The sequence below is a fragment of the Balaenoptera acutorostrata genome, chromosome 16 (genome assembly GCF_949987535.1).
Source record: "Balaenoptera acutorostrata chromosome 16, mBalAcu1.1, whole genome shotgun sequence".
Classification (NCBI taxonomy): domain Eukaryota; kingdom Metazoa; phylum Chordata; class Mammalia; order Artiodactyla; family Balaenopteridae; genus Balaenoptera; species Balaenoptera acutorostrata.
Window position 1 is genome coordinate 67,628,147 of NC_080079.1, and position 17,335 is coordinate 67,645,481.

Genomic DNA, 17,335 nt, shown 5'->3' on the forward strand with positions numbered 1-17,335 from the left:
TAAATTCAGATTACCAATTAGATGAAAACAAACTTTAGAGGTATTTTTACCAGAGAAATAAATGTACTTCATGATAAAGGCACAGCAGCATCTAAAGAATTTTTGATACATTTATCACAAGATTCAAACTTCCCTATTAACAACACATTACAATAAAGTTGCTCAGCAGGTGTTTAAAAGGCTTGATTTAACATGCCAGGAAAATGAATATTTTTCTTTTGAGATGCATTTATGTAAATTATGCAAATTGCATTGAGGTCACCTGGAATTAACCATCCCTAGCAGAAGTACCAGCAGCTAACAATGCTTATTTATATTATATATAACTTAGCTGAATGTTAAACTGTGCAACTGTTGGTGCCAGTCTGCATATAAAGGCAATGCTCTGGAGACAAAGTCTTGTCACAAACAGTGGGCAAGCAGGTTTCATTATCAGATGTTCAACAACAATCCTTGGTTCATTAAACAAAGTCCAACTATATGGATTTCTTCGAGAGGAGTATCAAAGAGTAAGGAATCTATAAAAGGGTGGAGCAAACTTCCTTGACCGCTAAAAAGCATAAAAACTGTAGTAGGCATCAAGAATATTTCATTACAAGCAATGAATTTCAGAATAGTCTGTTGATTAGTGCTTAATTTATCCAAGAGAGCTCTCAGCGGAGGTAAACTATTTGAACCCTTTGCATCAAGGACCGTTTTCGTGTATGTGGCAGCATGAAGCAAATAAAATAACAAGACTGGGAAAATACTCATTGTAACCGGGTAGGGAATTGACAAAAATGAGTGAATAGAACAGGTAGTGGCAGCTGTCCTCTGACGTAGCATGGGCCTGGAATGCTCTGTTTAACTGGAAGTGTGGTAATCTTTGGTGCAGCCTCAGAGCACTAGTCAGAGCATTTGCCAGCAAAGCACATTGGTAAAAGCTTGCTGCTTCATGCAACCCAAGAAGAGACAGAACAAAGCAGAGCCGTAAACTGTGAACAAGTGAGAAAGCCACATTGCCATGTCCAGTTTATTGGCCATCATGAATTACACTGCGCCTGCCCCTTGGGGGCTGTTCAGGCCGTATCTGCCATGGGGGACTCACACACGCATCTGGGACGCTGTCCAGCATGGCCAAGAGCAAACCTGGGTTTCTAGAAAGCCCGAAGTGAAGGCAGAGCTTTGGAACAAGGCCCAGCAGGGCCAACCTAACACTGGCTCCAGGTTATTGCTGAACCCGGAAGCGCTCCCTTCACTTCTGTGGGGAAGAGGTGGTGATGCATAGGGGAAACCCTCAGTGGTGCCCTGAGGCATGACAGGGAAGTGTCCCTGCTTATGTTTTTTCCTAGAAGTTTTATGGTTTCAGGTCTTACATTTAAGTCTTAATTCCTTTTGAATTTATTTTTGTATATGGTATGAGAAAATAGTCCAGTTTCATTCTTTTGCATGTAGCTGTCCAGTTTTCCCAAAACCATTTATTGTAGAAGCTGTCTTTTTCCCATTGTATATTCTTGCCTCCTTTGCTGTAGATTAATTTCCGTATAAGTGTGCGTTCATTTTTCTGGTCTCCTTTTTATGTTCCACAGATCTATGTGTCTGTTTTTGTGCAGGTACCATACTGTTTTGATTACTATGCTTCGTAATATAGTTTGAAATCAGGGAGCATGATACCTCTGGCTTCGTTAATCTTTCTCAAGATTATGTTGGCTATTTAGGATCTTTTGTGTTTCCGTAGAAATTTTAGAATTATTTGTTCTAGTTCTGTGAAAAATGCCATTGGTATTTTGATAGGGATTACATTAAATCTGTAGATTGCCTTGGGTAATATGGTCATTTTATCAATAATAATTCTTCCAATCCATCAACATGATATATAAAGATATTAGAAAGCCATCTGTTTGTGTCTTCTTCAATTTCTTTTATCAGTGTTTTATAGTTTTCCTAGTACAGGTCTTTTACCTCCTTAGTTAGATTTATTTATAGGTACTTTATTCTTTTTGATGCAATTGTAAATTGGATTATTTTCTTAATTTCTCTTTCTGATAGTTTGTTAGTGTATAGGAACACAACTGATTTCTGTATATTAATTTTGTATACTGTAACTTTATTGAATTCATTGATGAGTTATAATAGTTTCTTGGTAACAGGTTTAGGATTTTCCATATGTTGGACCTTGTTGTCTGCAAACAGTGACAGTTTTACTTTTTGCCTTACAATTTAGATTCCTTTCATTTCTTTTTCCTGTCTGAATACTGTGCCTATTACTTCCAGTGCTATGTTAAATAAAAGTGGCAAGAGTGGGCATCCTTGTCTTATTCCTGACCTTAGAGGAAATGCTTTCGGCCTTTCATACATTGCATATGATGTTGTCTGTGGGCTTGTCATATATGGCCTTTATTATTTTGAGATCTATTGCCTCTATACTCACTTCATTGAACTTTTTTTTTATTATTATAAATGGATGTTGAATTGTGTCAGAAGCTTTTGCTACATCTATTGAGATGATCATATGATTTTTATTGTTCAATTTGTTAATGTGGTATACCACATTGATTGTTTGAGAATATTGACCCATCTTTCATCCCTGGGATAAATTCTACTTGTTCGTGGTGTATGATCCTTTCAATGTATTGTTGAATTTGGTTTGCTAATACATTGTTGAGGATTTTTGCATCTATGTTCATCAATGGCATTGGCCTGTAATTTTTGTGTGCGTGTGTTGTGTCTTTGGTTTTGGTATGAGGGTGTCACAGTCTTAATTATGACTTTGTATTACATCTTGATATCTTCTAGGCAAATTCAGTTACTTTGTTTTTTTCTTTAAAGTATTACTGTTCTACTCTTTGCTCTTTTTATAACTTTCATGATCTACTTGCAAAGTTCTATAAAAATACATATTAGAATTTTTATTGAAATTGTTAAAATGTTTTAGGTTTTAGATTATTTTATGGAATAATGACTCCTTCAAGATATTAAATATTTCCACTAATAAACATGTTTTTATATATCTCCATAATCAGATCTTTTTTTAAAATGTCCTTCAGGGACTCTTTAGTATTTTTTTTATTATTAATTACAGTAAATTCCATAGCCACATGCTGATGGCATCCAAATTTTTCTCTCCAGGACAGACCTCTTTCCTAAAGACTAGACTCAAATACTTAGTTTGCCTTTGACATTTCCACATTGATATCTAGAAGACATCTAAAGCTTAAATAGCCAAAATGGAACAAATGTTTGCTCTATCTCCACCTCATTCTGCTTCCTCTTCAGTCTTTCTGATTTTAGTTAATGGCATGGCCTTTCACCTAGTTGCTCTGGGGAAAAACCTAAAGATTTTACTTTTTTTATTCAGTAAATATTTATTGAATATATACTATGTGGTAGGCATTATTTATGCAACTGGGGAGTAAACAGTAAAGAAAACAAAAATTAGACAAAAATTCTTGCCCTTGTGAAGTTTATATTCTAATGATATCTAATGGCTGGTTTTCCTATTTAATCCATTAACAAGCCCTATCAACTTCACCAAAACTTAGTTATCTTGAATCTACATACTTTTCTCCATCTCGTTTGTCAACATCATAGCCTATGCCACCATCATCTATCTTTGACTACAGAAATATCGTCCTATATGGTTTCCATTCTTATACTCATATCTCTCTAATCTACTTTCTATGCAAAAGCCAAAGTAAAATTTTAAAAAATGATTATCATAGCAATTGCTTTCCTTAGCCCCTTACAGTAAAATGCAAACTTCTTTTAATGGCTTATTCAGACTTAATATGAAATTCCTACTGCTTAACTTTCAGCCCTACTTCATATTATTTTCCTTTTCACTCATTAGATCTCTGCACATTGACCTGTTTCTAGAATACAGTAAGCGCCTTCCCACCTGAGGGAGTTTGCACTTGGTAATTTTCCAGTGTGCTTTTCTCATATGGCCATATGGACGGCTTCTGTTATGTTTAATTTGTGAGAACTGAGTTCAGATATCATCTTCTCAGACATCAATCTCCCGAAGTTACTTCTTCAGCTATGACCTATTATGTCACCATATTTGTTTCTTTTAAAGTCTCTTTTTTAACTTTCCACATATAAGTAATATCATATGACATATGTCTTTCTGCATCTACTACAATCTGAAATTATATTTTATATTATTTTGTTACTTTTTATTATACATTGTACACACTCAAACATAAGGTTCATGAAGGCAATGATTTATAGTTCCTTGTTCACTACTTATGTCTCCCATACTAGCAGAAATGCAGCATATGTCGTGTGCTCAATAACTATTTGTCCAATATATAAGTGAATGATAGGGTTTCTAGAATGTTAAATCATTCTATATTCATAGAGGGCAGCAAGATTTTTTGCAACATCTTTTATGATACTTTTCCTAACAAGGCATGTCTTTTTTTTTTTTGACAATGTAAAAAAAATTTACCTTATAATTAGTTTGAGTTGTAACTGATGAAAAACAGAATCCTTAAAATGGTTGATTAATGTATAGTTGCTAACCAAGGGTGAGACCTCTACTGCGGGGCTGCAGTCTGCTCTTGGCCTCGCTCATTTCAGTGTTTTACTAGTGATTTGGGTAAAATTATAGAATTACGTTCTTAAATTTTTCAGTTAAAAATAAGAGGGTAAAGGAACTATATTAGCTGAAGGAGTCCAGTCTCAAAGAATTTGAATATTCAAAATATGGACTAAATATCAGTATCCAGATGAAATATAATAGGTGTAAGTATTAAACCATGGATATTGGGCACTATAAAACCAATTTAAAAGTGGAGAATGGAGTAAATATAGCTGAGCAAAAATTTACTCTCCAAAAGGCTTAGAAGTTTTAGTTGATAGTAATCTCAGTGTGAATCAACAGTGTGGTGTAGCTGTCAGAAAAGACTAGTATGATTTAACATTTTTTCATCAAAGAATAAGTTCTAAAACATTCTCAACCTTCTTTGTACTTCTTTGTACTTTGTACTTCAAAATTATTTTTTCAAGCTATATATTTTTTATATGGTATGTCTTGAAATTCAGAATTAGTGGGTCTAGAGTGAACCCCAGTTGCCTGTGTATTTATGCATGTACACATGTATGTATGCACATGTGCATGTAAGTTCCATTTTGACAATATCTATTAAAATAAAATATGTGTCTAGGTCCACTAATTTCACTTCCAGCAATTTATAGTACAGATATATGTGTGCACATGCACAAAAGTCTATGAGCAAGTTTTCTAAAATCTTTTTTTAATTGAATTAACATTGACATAGAGTATTATATTAGTTTTAGGTATACATCATGTTGATTCGATATGTTTGTACATTATGAATTTATTACCACAAGTCTAGTTACCATCTCTCACCTTACAGAGTTATTACAGTATTATTGACTGTATTTCCTATGCTGTACGTCACGTCCCTGTGACTTATTTATTTTACAGCTGGACATTTGTACCTCTTAATCCCCTTCACCTATTTCGCCTGTCCCCCCACCACCTCCCCTCTGGCACCACCAGTTTGTTATGAGCATGGTTTTTATGCATCTTTATCTGTAATGGCAAAAGCTAGAACCAACCTAAATATCGGGTAGCAGAGAATATTAAAAGTTGTTTAAAATAGTAAGTCAGCTCAATATCTGTTTTGGTATAGAAGATACCCAAGATAATTGAAAAAGGTATATTTCACATGAGTATGTATATTATCCCACTTATGTGAAAAAAAGAGACAATTGAGCCATATGTTTATATACTCATAGGAAAATTTTTCCAAAAGGTTCTCATGAAAATTTTAATAGTGTTTACTTCCAAGAAGCGAAACAGGAGGAATACTTTCAGATCTCATTTTATTTCTTTCAGGACTCTTAGTTTAACCAGAAATAGGTATTTTCTTAATTTCAAAACAAAACCTAACCAATTTAAAAAATTCCAATTAATTCTGGAGTGAGTCAGGTTGAGAGAACACAGGGCAGAAGTAGCTGATGGGGCTGCACTTAATTCCTGTTTGTTAAATACCATTGAATTCACCTAGGTTTCAGTGAACTGGATCATCCTGGTTCTTACTGTGTCTAGAGGGCTACAACTGTAACACTTTGCCCAGTTACAGATGTCACACTTTTAAAAGATTGTCACTTGGAGCAGATTTAGCAGAGAATATCTGAAATAGTGACATGACTTGAAACTATGCCATATAAAAAACTCCTAAAAGCAACAGGGAATTTTTAGCCAGGAAAAGGTAAGACATGGAGAAACATGATCACTATCATCAAATCTTCAAAGGGCTATGATGTGAAAGACTTGCTCTGAAGGTCCCTGAGGGGCAGAACTACAACCTAGGAGCAAGAGCTAGAAAGTTACAAATTTTATCTCAGTATAGAATGAATTTTCTAAAGGAGCTCTCCTGGAGGAAATTGGACTTTGTTGAGAGGGAGGGATTTGGAGTTTCTCAGTGCCACAGACATTTAAAGGTAAGGAGAGTGATCTTTAGACCAAGCTATTGTGTAGAGGGTAAGAAGTTGGCCTACAAGCCTTTTAATGCCCAATCCTGAGATCCTTTAATGGATGTGTCTTTTATTTAAAGGAGAGAAATGTGATCTGGATGATAGCGTTGCTGGAGTACTATAGCTATTTGAACTCAACCTGGCAGAAGGATAAAACTATCACTGTCTATAGGGCCTAATCCTTGTTCCATTTTAACAAGTAACTTGGAAGGCTATTTTGAAAGTAAACATTTTATGTTTGCACATGGCACAAATAGGAGAAAGAATTCAAGGTTCTAAAATATGTTGATAATCTGGACTAATGTTTGAAAACTCATAAGCTAAAATTTAAAATGGTAAATGTAAAGTCAGAGCCTTAGGTTAAATAAAATCTATTGCACAAGTGGATAGGCAAAACATTGCTTATGAAAAGCACCTGGAAAAACAGGAGTTGAGAGAGACATTTGTTATCTAGTTCAGTGAATTCCAAACACTGGTCCATGAAAGCGTTCTCATGCTCTATAGTGAAATTAGGTCAATAGAGTTAAATTTTTTTAAAGTAAAATTTATTCAACTTTTTACTCAAAATTAATGTATTTTCTACTTTGATATTCATCAAAAACAGGTGACATTTGTATAGCTGATGCAGCTTTATAAGTCAGTAGCATGACATGGGGACCATCTTACAGCTTTAAAGTGATTATGGGGCTTAGCTTGTAGAATGTGGGAAACTTCCCGTACTTGGCACAGGAATGTCCACGTCTAGAATACCATGTGGGTTCAGGCCCTGCAATTTAAGGGCTCGGTAGAAGAGGAATGAGTTGTTTAAGCCAGAGTTAGTTATTACCTCATCACTGGAAGTGATTTTTAAACAGAAGTCAAATGTGCTATGCCTTGTCAAAGATGTTGGAAAGAGAATTTCTTGATTGGGTGGTAGAGGTATTAGATCGTCTTAAATAAGATTCTTTAATTAGTAAAAAGCATGGGAAAACTTTGGATATTTTCCCTTACAGTGAATACACTTACACTCAATTGGACAGACTCTCACAGTTGCTTAGACTTTCCAAAATCAAGTCAAATTTTCAAATCTCTGTCACATTTGCATCAATATCTCGTACAGCTTTGTTACATCTTCTTCTGTTTATCCCTTTCATCAAATGGTATCCAATGACCTGACAGAGCTAAAACAACTTGCAGAGGCATCTAGTTTATTTTCAGTCATACGCTTGGGGATATATTTTCATAAATTGCTTATTGGATATCTATAATTACTTTCTGAAAGGGTTGTATATTAGGTATGTTGAAAAGTAGGGAGCAAAGTCGAGGCTGCCCAGACACAGAAGTCTGTGAAGTATAAAAAGAACAAAGTACCTGGGGGAGGGTGTGCACTGAAGATCACCTGAATTTATATTTAAACATGGAAAAATAAAATCCCCATGAAGGTAGGAATTTTGGGTTCCCTGACATACCCTAAGAATAATGCCCGACACATAGTAGGTACTCAGTACATTTTTATGGAGTGAATGATTATATCTGCATGAACTTATTTTGCATTGTAGACATTGGCAGGGGCGTGCTGAAACCCGGCACTATTCCTCATCCTTCTTTGTTCTCTAAGTATAGAAACTCCCAGTTTCTAACCATTTCTAACCAAAGTGATAAAAGGTCCCAATATAACACTTTGCTTGAAGTACAAGTCATGTAAAGTGACTAGCATTATTTGTCTCTGCATGGACAGGATTGTTTTGTTATAATAACAGCTTGTTCTGATTAAGTTATGATGTGTTACTGTATTTAGTTCACGCTTCAGTAAGGGCATTGGGCTATCACTTTCAAATGGAAAAGCATGTCCTGATTTGTATGAGTTTTTTGTTGTTTTTGTGATCAAGGAGCCGTCATATCTATGAATTGAAAGTACTTAATTTTCTAAGTATCATACTCTGGGGAAGCAGATATGTTTTCTTTTCATCTTTTGTAGATGATAATGATGGATGTTTTGTTTGCAACTAAACAGTATAGGACTCAAATAATCAATTTAGAATAATCATATTCTTTAACAATCCCAGAGTGTACCTATGAGAGTTGTGATAGGCCTTTTACAATTATACCTAATCTATTTCTTTTCTCTTCAGAGAATGGCAAAAAAAAAAAAAAAAAAATCTAAGATTTTGGAAACCAAGAGTCATGCACGACATAAAACGGCTAAAATGAGGTGATCATTTTTTTTTTTTTAAAGCAGATTATGATTGGCTTGTTGATCCTCAGGACTGTCTAGGATGATTTCAGACTGGAAGCCTAGGATCAGTCTCTTCTCTGCCATGCTGTGATATTTATATGGAGAGACAGTGCCTGAGAAAGCTATGAACGCAGTTGCTTTCCAAGCCTGGAAATTAAGCTCTGTATTATTGCAGTATCATTGTTCTAAATCCTGTCCTGATTACACAGTTGGCCACTCCCTTCCACTCAACCCGAGGATCTCTTTAATTTGACAAATATTTGGTGACCATCTGTCAGGAGCATCCGTGAAACTAGGGCAAGCAAGGAGCAGGCAATAAGGATTCATGGGGTACCCACTAAAACAGTTCTCAGGAATGAGGTCTGGGTTCAATTAGGAGGGGCTTTATCTAAGAAAATATGAGGTTTTGTGTCCTAGAAGAAGAAACGGCAGTTGTAGAAGAGAAGTCACAGCCATTAAATTTTAGTGGGGACGTGGGATCAAAGTTAGATAATGGCTTAAAAGTAAGTAGCCAGAACTAATTGTGATTCCAAATGAAGGCTGAGGCAGTAATTTCAGGATTATTCACAAACCAGAGAGTCTATGCTAGAGCCCTCATTTACGCTCATGGTATATGCTATAATATTAAGCATGTTAGCATAAAGGATCTGTGCCAGCCTCTAGTTACAGAGGAAAAAGTAAGACAGAGCCTTACTACATTACATTTCCAATGAGACGGGAAAATGTATTATCCAGGTATTGATAGAAACGAAGTGGTGTTAGAGAAGAATACATGAAATGCCATGGAAGATAGAGATACATGTCAGGGGATTCTGGGAGGACTCTCAGAAAAGTGACTTTTTCTATAGACCTTAAAGGATGAGCAAGATTTGGACATTTGGGAAAACATAAAAAGGGCATTCTAAGCAGAGGAGATGGAAAAGTATATAACAGAAATTGAAAAAAGTAAGTAATTTAATCTGTCTAAGCCACACTGTTTCTTAATGGGAGCTCCTGGCATTTGGGGTGGGACAGTTCTTTGTTGTATGGGACAACAACATCAAATGCCAGATGGGGTTCTACATGCCAGAAAACCCAGAATCTAAGGCACTAGATACACAATCACCATCTCCCCCAGCACAATCTTCGTGATGACCAAAAATGCCTCCACACATTTCCAAGTGCTTTCTAGGAGATACTGCCTCATTTGAGAACAAGTTGGAGGGCATAGGCTGTGGAAAAGGGAGAGGTTGGATCCACAATTGAAACAAAGGTTATAGCCCTTACTGCCAAGTGAAAGAATTTAGATTTGGAATTTAGTAAAGGATGACAATTCATTACCGGTTTTGAGTAGGAGACTGACATCATCACAGCTTTGCTTTCTGGGTATTAATCTGGAAACTGTGTGTCAACTGAGTGGAAAAAGGGATAGGCAGGACCAATTAAGAGATTATTGAATATTATACACAGAAGTCAGAATTTGAATCAGAGACATGAGAATAAAAATTATAAATGGACTATATAAATTGGCCAGAAATTGAAAACAAATTAGATGATGGTGATGATGGAGGCAAAGAGGATAAATTTTGGATGGTTTTGGCTTATACCTGGGAGGATAGTGGTTCTCTTAGGAGAAATTGGAAATATGATGAGGAAGGAGGAGTCGCTTTAGGGTAGGAATTAATATATTTAAAGTGCTACCTGAACATCCAAGTAGTACTTTAAATATATGTAAGGTATTCTCAAGATAAGGTTGAGGTTATAGCAAACAACACATACAAGAACTTGAGATATCACAGCTAGATATGGTAGCCATTCGTATAGAGGCAATGGTTAGAACCATACATGTAGGACCAGATTGCTGAAGAGCAAGAGAGAATAAAAGGATCAAAGGCAGAACCTTAAGAAAAGACATCTAGGAGAGAAGAAGAAGAATCTGAGAAAGAACAGTTATCGAAGTAAGAGGAACTTCAGGAACAGGTGTCTTGGTGGAAGCCTGGCAAGTTGAGCGTGTCAGCACAGTGGACAGTGCTACCACGTGCTCTAGAGAGCTCCCGTGGGATGCGTACTGACAAGTCTCTGGTGGAGCTGGAAATTAGGAAGTCCCCAGTGATCTTAACCAGAGAGGTTCTGGTGGCATTGTGGGAAAGGAGGAGAGAGTGGGGCTGGACGATATAATTCTAAATTTTGTTTTCCTTAGGCATTGAAAAGTAAACCTAAACTGTGGAAAAGAAAAACACCGGGAATCTGCACTTTGCAGACTTTACTATAGAGTCTTACCATACTTTTTACTTCCAGTTAATTTTTCAACATTGCTTTTCATCTCCAGTGTCTATACAGTACAGTAGGTCTTTAAGTAATTCGAGCTGTGTTCTCTAAATTATGTTTTAATTCAGTGAGCACAGCCTCATGGAGTTAAATAGGAATAGGACCTATTGCAGATTTTTGATAAGCGGTAAATAAGACCAAGATTGCAAATTATAGTCCTATAACTGAAAGACTCTGAGCTCTCATTTTAGGTGTTGTTATTGACAATGCCACTGACCCCTACATCCCGATTTAGATTCAGAGGGATTTTCTGCATCCTTTTCAAGAAAAGGGTGTTCCACTTCCACATCCACACTGAATCAGAAGCTTGGGACTATCAGATGACTCTCAGTCTCTTGGGATATACACTGAGTAGGGCAATGACCTGGGAAAGTTAGTTTTAAGAGAGCAATGGAATAGACTTAAGAATAAATGTGAAAAGAATATATGTAGACCAACAATCATTATTTTTTTTTTAATGTTATAGTTTCTGTTCTAAAGCTGCCTTTGCTGACAGTGTTCCATAAAATAAAATACTCTGCCATTTTGGGTCACCCAGGGAGAACAGGACTAGGAGAATAGGAAAAAATTTGAATAGACATACCGTTATCACATGTGCTCAATATAAAAGGCAATGTGCAGATACCAGATCAAGGGGCGTGAAATAGAACTGTGTTGAGGTCCAGAAGCTATAAGGTCATTGCTCCATAAGATAGAATCAACTAGGTTGGGGAATTTATGAGTCAAAATGGTGTTTCTAATAAGTAGCAAGGTATCAATAATAACACATTGAATAGTTTATATATATATATATATATATATATATATTTTTTTTTTTTTTTTGAAGTGGCAATCAGCCCAATGTCTGGACAAGGATGTAAGCTCTGAGATTTATTTATTTATTTATTTATTTATTTATTTATTTATTTATTTATTTATTTATTTTTGGCTGTGCTGGGTCTTCGGTTCGTGCGAGGGCTTTCTCTAGTTGCGGCAAGTGGGGGCCACTCTTCATCGCGGTGCGGGGACCGCTCTTCATCGCGGTGCGCGGGCCTTTCACTATCGCGGCCCCTCCCATTGCGGGGCACAGGCTCCAGACGCGCAGGCTCAGCAGCTGTGGCTCAGGGGCCCAGCTGCTCCGTGGCATGTGGGATCTTCCCAGACCAGGGCTCGAACCCGTGTCTCCTGCATTAGCAGGCAGATTCTCAACCACTGCGCCACCAGGGAAGCCCTATATTTTTAAAAGTAGATTTATTCTGTGTTTTGACCTATGCTTTCAGAAATAACAGTCACTGTACTTATATCGTAATAAAATCCCACTCTTCATCTAATGAAAACAACGTGAGTTAAAAATCTCACAAAATAATCGTACCATCTGCTTTTGAACATATACACACCTTCTGAATATGTAACACTTGGTAACAAAGTCCATTGAGGAAGAGATGGCCATCTGTCATGCAACTGGGATGTGGCAGGTGCATTCCCAGAGTTTTCATACTTAACTCTTGTGACAGTCTTGTGACATCGAATCACTGGACTAATTTTATGTATAAGGAAGAAGAATTTCTTCGGGATTTGGATACTAACATTCTGCTTGGTTTTATAGGAATTATTTCAACAGAGTTTTTATCTATTCATATTTGTGTAATTCTCCAAAGAACATATACTTTTTTTCTATTTCTCCTTTCTGTAAAAAAGGTGATAAAGAAAATTTCCCAGAAATCTTTACTTTCAACATAGAGTCTGTAATGCCTTTTGACCCTCATGTATTTAGGGCTTGGTATTTCAGAATTCTAACCTTGGCTTCTTCACAAAGCGTAACAGTACTATTTGATATTTATGTATCACTTTATTATTTAAACAGGCTTTGTAATTTCTTTAAGCTATCACACTGAGTAAGGTTCAATCCCAGAGAGGTTAAGTGGGCTCTCTAAGATTACACAGCACACTGGGGGAAGAATTTAGAATAGAATTCTTGTCCTGTAAAATCACTTAATTAACATCTGTTTACTTAACAAGATGGGCAAAAAACGATAGATCAATGTGTTAATCATGTCTTTTTGCTATAGTATTTTCAAATATTTAATTGTCAAAGCTTTTGATTAAAAAAGCTTCTATGGGCAGGTAGCTGGGTATAAAAATATATATTTAAGATAATAAAGCAATATTTGGTCCCTTTGAGCCCATACATGGATAATGCTAGAAAGAACAATTTGACTTTAAAAGATTGAATTTTTTCAAGCTGTGTATTCTCATTTTCTTGAAAAATATTCTTTTATATTTAAATCCCCTGTTTAGGATTCAGGCAATATACTAAATTTTTAAAGAATTTACTCTAAAAAATCACACTCTTTTGAACATTGTCTCTTTTATCAGTTAATGAAATTATGTAACTTCATGTATTTGTTTTGAGGTAATGATTATAGATGAGTTCATACTAAACTTAAGGTTCAATTTCAGTAACTATATTAGTCATGGTATTTGCTGATTTTGCTTCTTCTTTCTACTTTTTAGTATTATTTATTTCTACATCAACAGTGACTCTGTATGCCTATTATTTTGAGCCATTTCAAATAATTTTTCTAATCTGGAAAGTTATTAATTACAAGTGAATGATTGAATAAGAAATAAATATTTCCCAAAGACTTTAGCTCCATTCCTAGGTGAAATAGTGATCCAAGAAGTGTACACTTACTATCCCTCACATATAAGTGCCGTTGAATATTTTTGGTGGTGATGTTGAAGATATTTAAATGATGTTGGTGGAGGGTGGAGGCCAGAGAAGTTACTTTAATATAAGAACAGGCAGGGTGTAAGTAAGTCTGGAAGAAACTATGGCAAACTGGAAATGTTTGCCTGCCTTAAGTCCTTCGAATTTATTTCCCAAGACCTTTGAGGTCACTCCTCCCACCCCTTCCCCACCCTCCCAAAAAAGGGAAGACAAGAACAGAAAAGCCCCTGTAGCCAGTTTTTAGATCCCTATTCTAGTACAATATTTGATTTCTATTTAGAGTACATTTTGTTTGTTTGTTTTTCCTTCTCAACAACCCTGTAATTGGCTAAAGGTATTATTACATTTTCCAAGAAATATTGTTGTGTAGATAAAGATATTTCATGGATAATACAGTAGTGAGATAAACCATTTTAAGGAAAGAGACTTTGGCCTCCAGATAGGTCTGGTACCAGTCTGAGAGTAGGGGCCATCACATAGGAAAGCAGACTATAGTGTGAGGCAGCTTAGGGGAAATGAGTCAGAAGTGTAAGGATCCATCACAGCTCATGAGTGCAAAACTCCCTGTCATTGTTCCAAGAAGAATTCATGGTTGTTCTCTCAAGCAAATATTTATGTCTGTGACCTGGGAGGAAAGTACCTATTAGCCAAGCTTTACTGATAAGTGAATAAAGAGGTGACAGCCACCTTCCTGTTGAAACCCTTGCTTCTTTGTGCTTAGTACACTGTCAATGGCCAATAAATAATAATTATCGTTTTTCTTTTTGCCAGATGTTTCCTATAAATCACAAAATGCAAAGACAGAGATTTGAAATCTATTCAGAACACAAGTATGAATAAAATGAGGTCATTTGTTGCAGTCGTGGGTAGTACTTCTCAAGACAGAGTTTTCATAACAGATAGTTTCTAGAAAGATCTTTGGAAGATATGGGATTTTTAACTTAGACTTTGCATGTAGGTCAATGGGTATTGTCTTTTGGGAGTCATGTCACTTAACACAGAAGATCCATTGATTTGTTCTACAAATGTTTATTGAGGACCTGCTTCATACCAGGTACTTTTCTAGGCACTGAGGATACCATTGTAAATACAACAAAGTGCCTGTCCTATTGGAGCTTATACTCTATACGAGAGCTAGCAATAATAAGTATGGAAACAAGGACATAGACAAGATAATTTTGGATAATAATAGGTAACACATAGCTTTTGTATGTGCCAGACCAGTTCTAAATACTTTTTTTTTTTAATTTTTTAATTTATTATTTATTTATTATTTTTATTTCTGGCTGTGTTGGGTCTTCGTTTCTGTGTGAGGGCTTTCTCCAGTTGCGGCGAGTGGGGGCCACTCTTCATCGCGGTGTGCGGGCCTCTCACTATCACGGCCTCTCTTGTTGCGGAGCACAGGCTCCAGGCGCTCAGGCTCAGTAGTTGTGGCTCACGGGCCCAGTTGCTCCGCGGCATGTGGGATCTTCCCAGACCAGGGCTCGGACCCGTGTCCCCTGCATTGGCAGGCAGATTCTCAACCACTGCGCCACCAGGGAAGCCCCTAAATACTTTTTTTATATATTAACTCATTTAATCCTCACAATAAACCTAAGTGGCAGGTACTATTATTTACACATTCTTATAAATGAAGAAACTGGAGTCCAAAACATTCATGTAACTTGCCAAGTCAGAGAGATAAGGAGCTGGGAGCTAGGATTCAAATCTGAACAGCTTGATCTTTTAACCCATACTGTTACCCACTGTGCTGCATGCTGCACTCACTATGAGGGAAATCAGATAAGCTGAGATAGAAGGGGACTATGGGCAAAAATGCCTGGATGCAGAGATGACATTTGAGTTGATAGTTTTACAGCAAGAAAAAACATGCCATGTGGAGTTTTGAAGAAAGAGCTTTTCAGGCAGAAGAAACTGGTGTAAAAGCCCCCAAATGGGAATGAATTCAACCTGTTTGAGTGAAGAGATGTAGGGTTGAGTAGGAAGGAAAAGGAAGGGGAAGGGATTAGACCTTGTCAGACCATGTGAAGGAGGTAACTGCAGTTCTACTGGAGGAATTTAATCAGCTTAGTGGCTGATGTATGGCAAATGGATGATAGAGTTACGAGAGTGAAAGAAAGGTGTTGAGTTGGTTAGGAGGCTATCCAGTTGTCTAGGAAAGACTGATAATGGCTCAACCTATGGTGGTGATTATGGAGATAGTGAAACCTATAACACTGAGAAAATATTTTGGAAATGGTGTTGATAGGGTTTATTGAATGTGGTAGGTGAGAAAAGAGCATGGTTAGGCATGGACTCTGAGGTTTGGGGTCTAAACATCAGAGTGAACAGTGGTGTCATTTACTGAACTGCAAAAGATTTGAGGAGATGCCATTTGGGGACGTGAAAAATGAGTTCTATTTAGGCAATATACTAGGAATGAGATAATCACGTATAAATGTCAGGTGGAGGAGAGAGATCCAGTGTGAAGTTTAGAGAAGAGGTTTAGGCAGGAAAATTGAAAATTGTCAACATTACAGATTATATTTAAAACCATTGGATGGGACGATATAACACCAAAGGAGAATTTAACCTTCAGAAGAGGAAGGAAGGAGGGTTATAATTATGGGGCACTCCAACATCAGCTAACAGCAGAGGAGAAACCCACAAAAAGCAACTGAGAAAAAATAACCAGAGAGCAAGAAGAAAACCATAAGAAGGTGGAATAGTGGAAAACTAGAGAATTAGTTTAGAAAACTAGAAACACTAGAAGGAAATGTTTAACTTATGTCACTTATTGCTTGAGACTCAGGGAAGGTGAGACCTGAAAAACTACTCTTTGGATTTTGGTTACAAACAGATATAGTAGACAAAACTTGATTTGATGGGGCTTTATTAATTAAGACTCACTCTGTATGCCAGTTAAATTTCTGAATAAGGTGACCCAAGGGACCCTTAGAGTGGTGATTCTCAAAGTGTGGTCCTTAGACCATCAGTATTAGTGTCACCTCGAAATTTATTAGAAATGCAAGATTTAGGCCCACCCTAGACCATATAAATTAGAAACCCCAGTGATGTGGCCAAGCTGTGTTTTGACAAGTATGTGAGTGATTTTGATACACGCTATAGCTTCACCTCAATAGTGTTGTGATGGAGTAGTCTAGTACAGGGTCTGGAGACCTGATTATGTATATCTCTCACCAACTCCATGTCCCTTGTGCCTTGAAATTGACCATAGTAGGAGTACACATATCAGGGAAATCAGAAATCCCCAAATGCTACAAATCAGGGCTTCCCCCCCACACCCCCCCTTTTTTTTTTCTGAAGAGCTTATTGTTAAACCTTTACCAACAAACTGTTACTGGTAAATTCAGTAGATCTGGGGTGGAGCCTGAGAATTTGCTTTTCTAACAAGTTGTCAGGTGATGTTGATGCTATTGACCCTGGGCCCACACTTTGAGAATTATCAAAACTAAATTTGTTTTATTCTGTCATACTTCTCAAATGTTCTCCCATTCCCTTTTATGCATTTCTAATTGCATGATCTTCAAAATTCTCTTTCAGTTTGTTTTCATCTTTATCTGAATTTGGAGTAAATTTTCACTCCATCATCATTACCATTATTTTAGTCTTCA

The 17,335-nt window shown here is 36.6% G+C and overlaps 1 protein-coding gene and 1 pseudogene across 3 annotated transcripts in view; one reads left to right on the forward strand and one right to left on the reverse strand.

Annotated features, from left to right (window-relative positions):
- The window catches only part of CTNNA3 (catenin alpha 3), a 1,789,299-nt gene that overhangs the window by 1,176,848 nt on the left and 595,116 nt on the right, over nt 1–17,335 (forward strand). The gene's annotated exons all lie outside the window — the stretch shown is intronic.
- Nucleotides 317–17,335, reverse strand: part of LOC103015235 (transmembrane protein 33-like) — a 61,815-nt pseudogene continuing 44,796 nt past the window's right edge.